Genomic DNA, 13395 nt, shown 5'->3' on the forward strand with positions numbered 1-13395 from the left:
TCTGTGACTTACCTTCTCAACTAGCAAATGTGGGACTTGCACGTGGTACGTGCTTAATAAGCAGTTGGTGAATAAGCGGTGAAACCAGACTTCGGAGACGGAGAGACCTCTAGCCCTCAGCTGCATTCCTCGCAGCACCACCTTGCAGAAACGGGATGTGGTTTGCTTCTCCACAAGTCTTGCGGAGAGACAAATCCCTGGTATGGGACAGCATCCCTCTGACCTTGTGCCTGCCTCCCTGACCTTGAACTTCACTGGAATTCAGATTAGATTTACACCAGGGATTCAAGTCCTGGCTCATTTCATAATCTTAGGCAAATTTCCTTGTCTAATCCCTTCTTCCCGGAGCGGCCAGGGAATCGACGAGATCAGTGTCCCATCCCCTAAAGCCCAGGAAAAAAGCACAATCTGGGGGGAAAAGTAAGAATATCACAGTGTGGGCAGGAACCACTGCAACCTGCCACTTTGCCAAGGTCATCTTTCAGCAGCTTAGCCCTTGGAAGGGAGCTTGAATGAGAATCCAAAAAGCTGTCCCAAGGTATCAGCCTCGAGGTACCGACTCCTCAGTCCCTCCTATAGAGTGAACCTCTCATTCAACGATCCTCCAGTGGGTTTTCCTATTTGAGTTCTTCTCAACTCACAGCCCTCAACAGCTCGGTAAATTTGAAAGGTGGAAGATTTCTGTGCCTGATCATACTGTAAGATTCACCTTGGGAGTCGTCTCCTCCAGGCAGCACTCCCTGACCTCCCCTGCCTGCCTCTGGGCTCCCATGATTCCCTCCTCACATTCCCCCTACTGTGTTGTAATGGATCCATTCCGTACTTATCTTAGTGGCTCCTTGAAGACAGAGTTAGGTCATATTTTTTTTCTTTAATTGTTTTAACATTTATTTATTTTTGAGAGACAGTACGAGCAGGGGAGGGGCAGAGAGAGAGAGGGAGACACAGAATCTGAAGCAGGGTCCAGGCTCTGAGCTGTCAGCACAGAGCCCAATGCGGGGATCGAACCCATGAATGGTGAGATCATGATCTGGGCTGAAGTCAGACGCTTAACGGGCCAAGGCCCCCAGGCGGCTCAGTCGGTTAAGCGTCCAAAAATTATTTCAGGCAAGGCCACCTTCCTTTGGGGAAGGACAGGGGGTCTATCAAGCAGATGACCTCACTAGTGTTGATCAGGAAATTCTAGACTGGTTTAAAATTCCACTCCTGGGAAAGGCTAAAACTGCAATTAGGTTAAGTCTTGGCTTGTTGGTGTAAGGCTTAGCACAAATGACTCTATTTTGGCCTGTTTGTTTTTTTTTTTTAACGATTCTCCCCACCCACCCACCCCCCATTTTTTTTTTAGAGAGAGAAAAGCAGGGTTTGAGCTTGCCTGATGTGGGACTTGAACTCACCAACCGTGAGATCATGGCCTGAGCCGAAGTCAGATGCTTAAGAACTGAGCCACCCAAGCACCCCACGATTCCCCTCTTTTGATTAGACTGTCACCCTGAGAGATGTGATCAAAATTCTAGGCATGAGCACCATTTTCAGCTACCACTCTGTAGTTCTCCCAGCCTTTATTGATCCTCTGGGTGACACAGAGGTCACAGGTCATGACAGGTTTTTTTTTTTTTTGCTGAACCTCTCTGGTATTCACAGGTCATGACTTCAGGTTTACAATTTTTTAGTCTTTGTTCCTTCTCTGATGTTCCAGTCTTGGGGGGATCATTTTCTTGACGGTTAGCCGTTGCCAACACGCATTTAAACCTCTTGAGAGAATATAGCATGCCAGGCAGATTCCTATGGTCATTATAAACCGGATAATTCCCAAAGTCTGGAGCACACTTCAGAACCACGGTCCCCAGTACCTAATCCAGTCAAAATCAAATGAGTCAAAGACCCTTTGGAAGGAGTCACCTTTTTAAGCCTAGCAGCTTGCTCAGTGTAATTATGTAATTGTACATAATGGGGTATAGCTGAGTTTATGTAATTGCGTTTCAACTACACCCCTGCAGGTGTAGCAGGTTGGCCACAGCACAGACACCTTGCTCAGCGAAAAGATCATAAAGGGTTATCCTGTCATCAAGAACAAACTTTGGCCAGAGAGTCTAAGGATTTTTGTTGGGCAGCTATTTTTTTAATGTTTATTTTTGAGAGAGAGCAAGACAGAGAGAGCACGAGCCCAGGATGGCAGAGACCAGGCGCCCCTATATAAGCTCTTTTCAAGACTGTTTTGCTGGAAATTTTTATAAGAAATCTCAGATTAAACTCTTAAAAGCCTGAGGCCAGGAAGCAAAGCCAAGGTTAAAGCAGTTCCTTAAAGCTGTCTGGTCATGTCTGAGTTTTACATATCTCTCTCAAATATGATATTCCAAAGTTTTGGTAATATAGCGAGTGTCTTTAAATGTGTCCTGTTACAAGGAGAGAACCGAGTCTTATCGAACTTACGCACATAACTATATGGCCATGACAAGAATACCCAAGAGTTTCTGGAGGGATCGGGTAGGGAGAGAAAATTAATGTTTCCTCTTCGTTTACAAGATATACCTTACCAAACTGCTATTAGCCATAGTAAGAGAAAAGAGAAAAAAGTTTTCTTAAATCTGGAAAGGCAAAATGTTAAGGAGCCAGCAACGTTTCAAACAAAAAGTCCTAAAAACTATAATCATCCCTGATGAGTTCATTCTTTCCCCTGTTATGAATTCTTGTTCTGCTGGAATCCAATGTTTCCATTAGTTCTGGAAGTTCTTACCCAGTTCAGTTTTATGACCTTAAAGATTAAAAGAAGACAACCAAAAACCCTGTATTCTGGAGCACTTTCCGTGAATTTCCTTGAAATGGAAGCAGTTTGCGGGAAGGCTTTCGTAAAAGCATCAGAGTAATATAATAATTCTGTAAGTGACAAAGACGTTTAAATATCCATTCTTAAAGATATGACGAGAGTTCATTAAAATGGAATTGGCAAGAAAGTTTGGTTATTTCTGTGACACTCAATATTTTATTTTATTTTTTTTTTTTAACGTTTATTTATTTTTGAGACAGAGAGAGACAGAGCATGAACAGGGGGAGGGTCAGAGAGAGGGAGGGAGACACAGAATCCGAAACAGGCTCCAGGCTCTGAGCTGTCAGCACAGAGCCCGATGCGGGGCTCGAACTCACGGACCGCGAGATCATGACCTGAGCCGAAGTCGGATGCTTAACCGACTGAGCCACCCAGGCGCCCCTCAATATTTTAAATAATAACTGGAGTTATGATGTTAACATTATACCAGGACAAACCACTTTAAGAGTTTCACACAGGGGCACCTGGGTGGCTCAGTCGGTTAAGCGGCCGACTTCGGCTCAGGTCATGATCTCGCGGTCAATGAGTTCGAGCCCCGCGTCGGGCTCTGTGCTGACAGCTCAGAGCCCGGAGCCTGTTTCGGATTCTGTGTCTCCCTCTCTCTGACCCTCCCCCGTTCATGCTCTGTCTCTCTCTCTGTCTCAAAAATAAATAAACGTTAAAAAAAAAAAAAATTAAAAAAAAAAAAAAGAGTTTCACACAATTTCTGGGACACTTACCACATGGACCTGTAAAATACAACTTGGAGAATTAGTATTACATCTTATTTGACAGTGTTTCCCATGTAATTTAACATATCCAATTAGCCTAATTAGTTTCACATCTCCCTTCTTATGAAGAAAGAACAGACCTTTTGAGACGTTCCAAGGACCTCTGAAAAATCCCAAAGTGAGTTCAAGGTCAGACTTCATTTAAGAATTTGGTTTTTGGGGCGCCTGGGTGGCTCAGTCAGTTAAGCATCCGACTTCAGCTCAGGTCATGATCCTGCAGTTCTTGAGTTCGAGGCCTGCGTCGGGCTCTGTGCCGACAGAGCCTGGAGCCTGCTTCCGATTCTGTGTCTCCGCCTCTCACTTCCCCTCCCCTGCCGGAGCTCTGTCACTGTCTCTCAAAAATGAAAAAAAAACATTAGGGGCACCTGGGTGGGTCAGTCCATTGGCGGCCGACTTCCGCTCAAGTCATGGTCTCCCGGTTCTTGAGTTCGAGCCCCGCATTGGGCTCGCTGATGTCAGAGCAGAGCCTGCTTTGGATCCTCTGTCTCCCTCTCTCTCTCTCTGCCCCTGCCCCGGTTGTGCTCTCTCTCTCTCTCTCTTGAAAATAAGTAAACAGTTTTTAACAAGTTAACTGTTTAACAGTCCCTCCATAGTGGAAAAGGCAGTTCAGGCAGGATTGGTACAGTCTTTGGTCTTAGGCACCTTTTGTATCTTTGATCTTTCATTAGCTTTTTCCCATGAATCTTTCAATGAAGCTATTTTGTAGCTTTGGAAACTTTTGGAGGCCCCTGCAGGCCACCTAAAATAGGTATGCCCGTTCTTTGTGTTTAATTTGAAAACCTCTACTTTCAAATGCACTTTTTATTTATTTTATTTATTTATTATTTATATATATATATATTTTTTTTTGGAGAGAGAGAGAGCGAAGGAGGGACAGAGGGGGAGGCAGACTCTGAAGCAGGCACCACACCCACACACCCAGCTCGGAGCCCAACACAGGGTGCGATCTCACCCCCGTGAGGCAGTGACCTGACCGGAACTCAAGAGTCGGATGCTTAACCAACTGAGCCACCCAGGCGTCCCTCGGTTGTGTTCTTTAAATGAATAGTCTAGGGGCGCCTGGGTGGCGCAGTCGGTTAAGCGTCGGACTTCAGCCAGGTCACGATCTCGCGGTCCGTGAGTTCGAGCCCCGCGTCGGGCTCTGGGCTGATGGCTCAGGGCCTGGAGCCTGTTTCTGATTCTGTGTCTCCCTCTCTCTCTGCCCCTCCCCCGTTCATGCTCTGTCTCTCTCTGTCCCAAAAATAAATAAACGTTGAAAAAAAAAATTAAAAAAAAAATAAATGAATAGTCTAACCACACGTTGCTTTTATTTATTTATTTTTGTTTTATTTTTCTGCACTTATTTTGGGAGAGAGCGAGCACGCGCGTGCGCGCGCAAGTGGGGGAGGGGCAGAGAGTGAGGGAGAAAGAGAATCCCGAGCAGCCTCTCCACTGTCCGCGCAGAGCCCGACGTGGGGCTTGAACCCACGAACCGTGAGACGGTGACCTGAGTCGAAATCAAGAGTCAGGTGCTTAACCACCTGAGCCACCTCGGGTTGTTTTTAGTAAGGTTTCATAATGTTGTGTAGCTGTCTGAAGTTTCAGGGACCACAGTTCTTAGATATTAAAATGCCAGAAAAGGGGTATGCTCAACTCTATGGAATTCAAAGGTCCAATTTTATTATTATTACTTTTTTTTTTTTTTTAACTAAGGCTTAGGGTATCTTGGAGCCAAACTAACACCCAAAAAGGATGTGCCACTGGGTTGGGAATTGTGTGATGTTTTACAGTGTACCTTGTTGCACAGTTTTCTTGAGGTTGGTAGGTGATCTAATATCAATCTGACCTGTTCCATGACCAACATGCCCTAATACAGACTCTTTGGGTTAGGTGGCTGGTGTTCTAACAGCTTTTAAATGCTTCACTAAAAAAAAAAAAATTTTGTGGCGCCTGGGTGGCGCAGTCGGTTAAACGTCTGACTTCAGCCAGGTCACGATCTCGCGGTCCGTGAGTTCAAGCCCCGTGTCGGGCTCTGGGCTGATGGCTCAGAGCCTGGAGCCTGTTTCCGATTCTGTGTCTCCCTCTCTCTCTGCCCCTCCCCCGTTCATGCTCTGTCTCTCTCTGTCCCAAAAATAAATAAACGTTGAAAAAAAAAAATTAAAAAAAAAAATTTTTTTTTAATGTTTATTATTTTTGAGAGAGCGAGAGAGACACAGTGTAGGCAAGGGAGGGGCAGAGAGAGAGGGAGACACCGAATCTGAAACAGGCTCCGGCCTCTGTGCTGTCGGCACAGAGCCCAACGCGGGGCTCGAACTCCTGAGCCATGAGGTCACGATCTGAGCTGAAGTCGCTTGCTTAAAGGACTGAGCCACCCAGGCGCCCCAGCTCTTAATTGCTTTAAATGCCCACCAATTTTTGTGGACTTTTTTGATTTCTGGAGTTCTCATTAGCAACTAGCCTTTATCTCTATGGGACAAGACAAACCAACAGTAACCAAGAGATGTCAAGCGAATGACCCTGGCCGAGCGAATGACCCGTGGGCACCACCACCAATGCCCTTGAACTTTGGACTGGGGAAAGAATTGAACCAGCAGATCTCAACAGGTGGGGACTGGGGACTGCCACTAAAGGTTCCCACGTGGATCCTCAGAAAGAATTAAGGGCTGGGTGTTGTCCGCTCAAAAATCGGGAAAGTGCAGTGGAAGAGGCTAGACGCTTGGCTTGGGCAGAACCACCTGCCAGCTCAGATGGGCTCTGGGCAGAGTTGTCCATCGGTTCAAGCTGACCTGCCGTGTAGCAGAGGCCAGTGAGACCCGGAGCTGGACGCAAAGGAAGCAGAGCTCAGAACTGAGAGGCACTTGCCCGTGGCTTCAGAAACAGCAAGAAAGACAGAGAACTCAAAAGCTTCAGGGTGCCACAACCTATGTTCCTCGTGGTCCCCACATGCCCTCGAAAATTGGGCTTTGGATCCTATCCCTGCTGCCAAATTTGTTAAAAAAACAAAAACAAACAAACAAACAAAAACAAACAAAGTTGAAAGAGTAAATTTGAAGATCTAAGTGGCTGTATCCCATGATTCATGAAGCGGGCAGCATCCCGCCTAGCGAACAGAAAGGAGCTCTGAGGAGCTGTACCGACTAAAAAGCTTTGTTACAGGCAAAAGGGGGCAGCAGCATGGAATTCACAGACCAAAGAAATGATTATTTCAGTCACTTTCCTTTTGGCGGGGAAGGGCAGAGGTCTATCCAGCGGGTAGTGTTACCAGGAAATCACCAGTGTTATCAGGAGGTACTACATTGATTGGTTTAAAATTCCACTCGTATGAGAGGCTAAACCTGCAATTAGGTTGGCTCTTAAGTCTTGGTTTCCTGGTATTCTTTAGCTTTTATTTTTGAAGAAAATTTAAAATAGTGATTCCCAATCCTGGAATCACTTGCAAACTTTTGAAAAATACCAGTGCTAGGAAGGGCCCACTCCCAGGGACCCTCGCGTCATTATTTGGGGTTGAGAAACATTGATCCGGACATAGTTTTCCTAACCAGCAAGAAAACGCCCACAGCGTAACCTAGTTGGTAGGGTTATTATGGCAATACTCTCAGAATACCGGGTTAGTGGAGTAGTTGCCATGAGGTTATGTGATTTGTCAGGACAAAGGGTATACATATCTCCAAGTGAACAAACCTGATTGTCTCCAACCAACATCCCGACAAGGAAGTTTCCGATGAAAAACGAGGATAATCTTGAGGTTATAGGTCACAGTCTACGGGATAAAACCACGCACCAAAAATACTGGCCGGAAACTAAGGGAAGACAAGTTCTTGATCACGATACGAGCGCGAACTGTTTCAACAGAACTCCCCCTGCCTGCGGTCCCCTAGAATCATTTTCATGGTGACTGGCAAACGGCCTCCAGACTTTTTTTTTTTATCTTTTACTCCCCCAGGCACTAACCAGCCGGGGCCCTCGTTTCTAGGAGCCCTTGACAACAATGCTCTGGACATCTCCTGCTGTGGCTCCGGAGAGAAGGCTCTCCGAGGTGCCCAGGGTCCGAAGATCAAGGAATGCCTGCACCAGGCAAGACCGGGAAAGGTCAGCTGAGATAAGGGCTGGTCGTATCCCGGCTGCTGGGAACTGTACGTGGAAGAGGAAACCCAGCTCACTGGGCAGATTTGGGGGCTATGGTGCTCACCCCGGAAAGCAGCCCCCACAATGCACCTGCTTACATCTTCGCTGACCCACAGGCAGTGTGGCCTGGTGCCTGGCAGCGGGAGGACAGGGAGATGTCACCAGGCCCACGACCGCCTCTCCGTGACCCAGACACAACATGAATGGGATCAACATGCTGATCCAGCCTGCGCTGCTGGGTGGCAGGAGCCACCAAAGGGTAGACTTTATTTATCTATTTATTTATTTCAGTTTTTTAGTGTTTGTTTATTTTTGAGAGGAAGAGACAGACAGAGACAGAGAGACAGAGCATGAGCTGGGGAGGGCAGAGAGAGAGGGAGACCCAGAATCCGAAGCAGGCTCCAGGCTCCGAGCTGTCAGCACAGAGCCGGATGTGGGGCTCGAAACCACAAGCCGTGAGACCGTGACCTGAGCTGAAGTCGGATGCTCAACCGACTGAGCCACCCTTATATTTTTTAATTTTTAAAAAATGTGTATTTAGGGGCGCCTGGGTGGCGCAGTCGGTTAAGCGTCCGACTTCAGCCAGGTCACGATCTCGCGGTCCGTGAGTTTGAGCCCCGCATCAGGCTCTGGGCTGATGGCTCGGAGCCTGGAGCCTGTTTCTGATTCTGTGTGTCCCTCTCTCTCTGCCCCTCCCCCGTTCATGCTCTGTCTCTCTCTGCCCCCAAAATAAATAAACGTTGAAAAAAAAAATTAAAAAAAAAATGTGTATTTATCTTGAGAGAGAGAGAGAACACACGTGCACACAAGAAGGGGAGGGGCAGAGATACAGGGAGAGAGGGAATCCCAAGCAGGCTTCTTGCTATCATATCAGCACAGAGCCCGATGTGGGGCTCGAACTCACGAACCGTGGGATCACGACTTGAGTCGAAATCAAGAGCTGGGCGCCTAACCGAGCCGCCCAGGAGCCCCTAAAAGGCGAAACTGAAAAAGTCAACTGGACGTCCAGGGCTCAGCACACACACTGGCAATCCAAGCCCTAAATTCCGTAAAGAATTTTACGGAAAGAATTCCGTAAAATTCCCAGCCCTAAAGAGTTCCGTAGCTTTAATAGAGTGCTTGATTATGAAGCTAGGGAGGGGTGAGGAGGTCCAGACTGGCTCTAAGAGGCCCAACCACATAACTAACCCGTCACCCTCTCTTTTTCCCTTCCCATGCCTACCCCTGGACAACCAGGTCACTAGAATTTGCAAGTAGCAAAAAAGAGGGTCGGGGTGGGGGACTCGAACCCGGTGCTTCTTTTGCAGCCACTATGGGCGCTGGTTTGGGCAATCAGTAGTCTTGATATTGATGCTAATGATCAAGAACAAAGGTGATGACTCCCGAGGTGTCCTGGCGTGGCCCCCAAGGCAGGCGGTGGGAGATGACTTAGGGGGCTACCAAGGACACACAGAAGAAACTGCTGAGCCCCCGGGGGACCAGCCTGGGCAACTGGTGTGGGTAAAGACTGGAAAAGGATGTGATTGTCGCAGGGACCAGGCATGGGGGTCGTAGGGCTGTGGAAGGAAGGGACCAGCTTCGAGTCGGGAGGTCAAGGCACAGACGGGGACACCAATCTCTTTCTCCAGCTCTTGTGCACAAGACGTCTGGCCCGTTTCACCCAGGCGTCCACGGCCACCCTCAACTTGACCACTAGCGAATAAAGAGTCTGAATCCCACGCCTACCAGCAGCTCCTGAATCCAGGAGGAAGCAGCCTCCGCTCGGTTGCGAAAGTCATAAATGCTGTCGTTTCGAGCAGAAGGGAAGCCACAAAGCGACGACCGCGAATGAGAAGTGCAGAGTTACATGGTGCAAAGTTTGCAAACCATACCAAGCCATGTAGTATTTAAAGTGACAGGAGGCATTCGATATGGGGGTCGCCGAACAATCGTCAATGTCTTTACATTTGTTAAGGGGGAAATACAATTTGAAAGATTACAGCGGGTACAGGATACGTGATATTTGTTAGCATACCTAGAGGTATTTGAGGAATTATAATCTCTTGAGGTTAAACATGCACGTGGAGGTCGCAAGCAAGCTCGTAACTGATATTTGCCCTGATTTTCCGGCCTGGGCAGCGTTACCGGTTTTCGACAGCAATTGCACACCATCTTTCAGATTGAAAATACCCTGCCTTTTTTGTAGAGATAGCCAAGATGCTTGCATTAATATGCCATCTATTAACTGGCATGGGGCGGGGGATATATTCATTTTTCCAAGAGTATCTAACATGAGGTGATTCTCAGAAAAGCCTATAATCTACAGAAGGATCTGCACACCTTTTATCAGTTAAGGTCAAATTTGTTCCAGGAATAGCAATATGAATCTCATTTTTATAAGCACGGTGCCTCCATTTTGGGAAGCCTAGCTTGGGGCTCACAAAGACCCATTCCTCAGTAGCGTCATCCCTCTCTGGAGGAGACGTGGCACAGACAGGAAAGGCTTTAGAGTGATCTTCAGGAGTAGACATTCTAGGAGAAGAGTCTCCAGGTGGAAGCAAGATTAGAGACCATAGGAGTCTTTTGTTTACCTCTGCATCATTAGGAGAACCTGTCAACAACCCTTTATAAGAAGTTGGAGCACAACCATCAATGGAGGGAGCCTCATCCTCCGTAGAATTGGGGATAAGAAAGCAGACAGGAACAGAACTTGAGACCCCATAAAAGGAGAAGTTCTTTGTATTAACAGCCTGTCCCGATTGAACAGGAGACTGAGTTCCTCCCATCCAAAGAGCAATGTTAGTGTAAACTGGGATAACCTCATTTTCCCAAGTTACCGGTTGAAAAGAAGGAGGGTTAGGTAAATAAGCCCAATACGAAGTAACCGGTTCAACACCATTTACCTGACACGCCAAGATAGCAAGCATAGCAACAAAGAGAGTAGAAGGAGAAACTGAACTCCTTGGTTGAGAACCACACCTTCGGCTTCTTTGGTCAGCTTCTTCAGTTGGCCCCAAGTTGGCGGACTGCTTTCTCGAGTCGTCTGGGTCGGTCCCCGCCGCGGCGCCGGTGTCGGTCTCAGCGGCTGCCAGTTGTCCTGAAGGCGAAGCTTTCTCATGTGATGGGTCAGGGGTTCTCTTGGGTTCTCCTCCGGAAGATGTCTCTTGTTTGCGTCAGCAAGTGGTAAGGCGGAGGAGGCGGTGGGTTGGACAAGTCCGGTGAGTCTGTCTGGAATCCACAGAGGTAGATCCGAATCCTGTGGAAGAACACAAGCGTATCCTCTCCCACAGGCCAATAAGACATCAGGCCCTTTCCACGTTCCTGTAAGAAGATTCTTCCATTGTACCAATGGTTTAGGAGCCTCAAGATCAGGGTTCCGGTGACGCTGCATGGCAGACATGCCCGCGGTATCCATATTGAGATTATTAATAACAAACATGGCATGGCTTAAAATATGATGAGGGCAACTATATTTGAGTTCTCCTTGCAGGTTGGTAATTTGATGTTTTAAGGTCTGATGTGCTCTCTCTACAATAGCTTGTCCCTGAGGATTATAAGGAATTCCTGTCGTATGTTTAATGTTGAAGGTGTTACACAATGGCTTTTTAAAAGCTTTTGAAGGGTAGGCAGGTATTGGCTGCGTCCTCACCTGTTATGACTCTTCACTGCCACCATGAGGCGAGAGACAAAATCCTCAAAAGGCTCGTCTGCCTTTTGTCTCACGCTTCCTAGTGCTGTTGCTTTTCCAGGGGTGACCGGCAAGGACTTCCGAACACTGACTGCACAGGAATTTACTTCTGCAAGGACATCCTTGTCTAAATACATCTGACTCCGGGCGTTATCATATTCTCCTTTCCCTAACAACATTTCTATAGTCATAGGAGCATCGTTAGGCTTTCTTTTTATGGAAGCCTGCTTTTTAGCCGATTCTTCATAGTCCGCCTTCCACGGTAGATGATCGCCACCAGACAAGCAGACCTTGGCCACTTGCACCCAATCATAACGTGTCATCCATCGGTTAAGCAGTGTGCCCGAAAGAGTCAATGTATAGGGAGCAACAGGACCGTAGTCCTGACGTGCAGCCTTTAGTTCCTTGAGTATTTTATATGGCGGAGGTTCCCAAGTGACCTCCTCATCAAATTCTCCTCCATACGTGACAGGAAAACAGTGAGCAAACTCAACATCCCTGCAGGTTCTTCCTGTCTTAACGCAGCTGAAAAACCTGAGGATCCACGGACCTTTTGTTGTGCCCAGGTCATTGGAGGAGGGGGACGAGCTGGCAGGCGTCTAAACAATTTATCACGGTGTAAAGGACCAGGGGGAGCCCGAAAAGGCTTCGCAGGCTCTTTATTGTTTAGCTGAGCTGCACAAACCCCTATAGGGCTTCCCTCATCATGATACTTGGCTGCAGCATCCTCCAAATTCTGTTCCTCCTCGGATGTAAGCTTATCGTCATCAGGCGGGGCCGAAGCCAGCATCGCCTGAGACTTAGCAGGAGAAAGCCAAGGAGTGCCTTCTCCTAAAGAAAACTTCTCCCGCTGGGGAAGTTTTTCCACCTCTTGCTGGGGTTCTAAAGCATCTTTGATTAAATTCCAAAAAAGAGCAAAGGCATCGACAGGTACCTTTTCTGGTCCATGGAGAGTATAATATTCTCTAAGCTGATCTCCCACTCCATTCCATGTCTGCAAATTTACCGTACCTTCCTCAGGAAACCACGGACAACATTCCTGAACAAAATGCAGGAATCTAGCCAACCGGCTGTTGGTGACTTTAATCCCCCTTTTTCCTAGCATGCGCAATGGCACTTCAATAATTCTCTCTTTAGACTCAACAAGGCCCGTGACTTCTCAACTTCTGTTCTGAACTGTCCACCCTTCGCTTACCTGCTTATCCTCTGCAGGGGGCTCTGCAGCACCCCAGGGGGAGTCCTAGCCTTCCCGAATACTCTCAATTGCTTACCTTCTTAGTTGCTTACCTTCAGGTCCCTGTTCGGGCGCCACTTGCCGAGGTCCAGCCCCAGCAGGTCCAGGGGTTCCCGAAGGATGAACGGCGTCGGCGAAGATGACAGACGGACACAGACAACAGCAGAGTGTTAGACTGGCCGTTTTATTGTGGCGAGCGTGGCGTTGTATTTGTTAGCAAATTCCTTGTAGCGGGCGTTCTCTATGTTTCTCGGCATTACCTGATTCCAAAAAAGTTCCTTTGTGTGATCACCCATAAAGGAACAACAGAGTTATTTTCTTAGAACATTCCCTCCTGCCCTTTCAAGGTCATCAAGCTCTCAACACCTCAAGTGGAATGTTTACAAGGACATGACTTCTTAATTGTTCCTTTGTGCCATTGGCGGTACCGGGAGCAAAAGTATTCGCTTTGGTCTGGGGTGCCGGGAGGGAGCCAAGAGGGCCCTGGGGACCCACGCCTTATGCGCTCCCAGCGACACAATGTATACCTAGGAACCAATGAACCATTCTGTACCTTAATCCCCCAGGTCCATTATCATCTGGAATGCCTCCTGGGGGCCCAGGGGGCCTAGGGGTTGGAGTAACTTGGGATACATTCCTTTGTTGCCGGAGTGGGGATTTCGAACCCATTTGTCCCCCTCCTTGGCTGGGAAATATATGGGGCTGTCCTTCCTTTAGGTAGAGGAGTCTTTATAGGGGGTGGCAAGGGCTGGATGTAGGGCCGCACAATTTCCCTGCGGCATCTTATTTCTCTCCC

At 47.8% G+C, this 13395-nt stretch overlaps 1 long non-coding RNA gene across 1 annotated transcript; it reads right to left on the reverse strand.

The window, feature by feature from the left end:
* Positions 1-10387: 10387 nt before the first annotated feature.
* On the reverse strand, positions 10388-13125 carry LOC123601943. Its single transcript, XR_006714295.1, has 2 exons — positions 12653-13125; positions 10388-10905 (listed from the first exon to the last, which is right to left on the reverse strand). It is a non-coding gene; the product is annotated as an uncharacterized LOC123601943 (long non-coding RNA).
* Between the last annotated feature and the right edge of the window lie 270 nt (positions 13126-13395).

This window comes from Leopardus geoffroyi, chromosome D1 (genome assembly GCF_018350155.1).
Source record: "Leopardus geoffroyi isolate Oge1 chromosome D1, O.geoffroyi_Oge1_pat1.0, whole genome shotgun sequence".
Classification (NCBI taxonomy): domain Eukaryota; kingdom Metazoa; phylum Chordata; class Mammalia; order Carnivora; family Felidae; genus Leopardus; species Leopardus geoffroyi.